Raw genomic sequence first — 1419 nt, 5'->3', positions numbered from 1 at the left:
TCCATGAGCATGGGAGGTCCTTCCATCTTCTGGTGTCTTTCTCAATCTCTTTCTTTAAAGATTTAAACATTTTGTTGTAGAGATCTTTGATGTCTTTGGTCAGGTTTATTCCAAGATTTTTGTTTCTTGTGGATATTGTGACTACAAAGCTTTCACTCTACTTTTTCTCCCGTTTCTTGTTATTGGTATATAGAAAGGATACTGACTTTTGTAGATTAATTTTAGATTAATAACCTGTCACTTTACTGAAAGTGTTCATCAGTTCTAGGAGCTTTCTGGTGGAATTTCTAGGCTCTCTTAGGTATAGTATCATATCATCTATAAAAAGGAATAATTTGAGCTCTTCTTTTCCAATTATTACTCCTTACTTTCCTTCTCTTGTCTTACTGCTCTAGCAAGAGTTTCAAGCACTATGTTGAAAAGAGGCAGAGATAGTGGACATCCTTGTCTTGTTTCTGATTTTAATGGGAATGCTTCCAGTTTTTTTCCGTTTAAAATCATGTTGGCTGTGGGTTTGTTGCATAGCTTTAATTATATTGAGGTATGTTCCCTCCAGTTCAATCCCCCTTAGAATTCTTATCATGAATGCATGCTGAAATTTGTTGCAAACCTTTTCTGCATCTATTGAGATGTGGTTTTTGTCTTTGAGTCCATTTATATGATTGATGATGTTTATTAACTTGCGTATATTGAACCATCTCTGCATCTCTGGAATAAAGCCTACTTGATCATGGTGAATGACCTTTTTGATGTATATCTGTATGTGGTTTGCCAGTATTTTGTTCAGGATTTTTGCATCTATGTTCATTAAGGTCTATAGTTTTCTTTTTTAATTATGTCTTTGCCTGGTTTTGGTTTTAGAATGATGCTGGATTCATAGAGGGAATTTGGAAGTTCTCCCTGTTTCTATCATTTTGAATAATTTAAGTAGTATTGGTTTATTGGTTGTCAATCTTCTTTAAATATATGGTAGAATTCTGCTGTAAATCCATCTTGACCTGGGCTTTTTTCAGTTGGGATGTTTTGTATTACTATTCCGATTTCCTTATATATTATGGGTCTATTTAAACTATCGATGTCTTCTTGGTTTAATGTTTGTGGTTTCCATGATTTTAGATATCCATCCATTTATTTTAGGTTTTCAAATTTAGTGGGGTATAGGTTTTTAAAGTATTCCCTTATAATGTTCTGGATCATTTGGGTGTCTGTTGTGATGTTTTCCATTTCATCTCTGATTTTGTTGATTTGGGTTTGCTCTTTCTTTCTTTTGATTAACTGGGATAAGGGTCTATCTATATGGTTTAGCTCTTCAAAGAACCAGCTCTTAGATTCATTGATTCTTTGTATTGTTTTCTTTTTTTCTATTTCATTCATTTCTGCTCTGATTTTCATTATTTCTTCTCCTCTGTTGGATTTGGG

This window comes from Nannospalax galili, unplaced genomic scaffold, assembly GCF_000622305.1.
Source record: "Nannospalax galili isolate Female #2095 unplaced genomic scaffold, S.galili_v1.0 scaffold979, whole genome shotgun sequence".
NCBI lineage: Eukaryota > Metazoa > Chordata > Mammalia > Rodentia > Spalacidae > Nannospalax > Nannospalax galili.
This window is presented reverse-complemented; position numbering follows the sequence as displayed.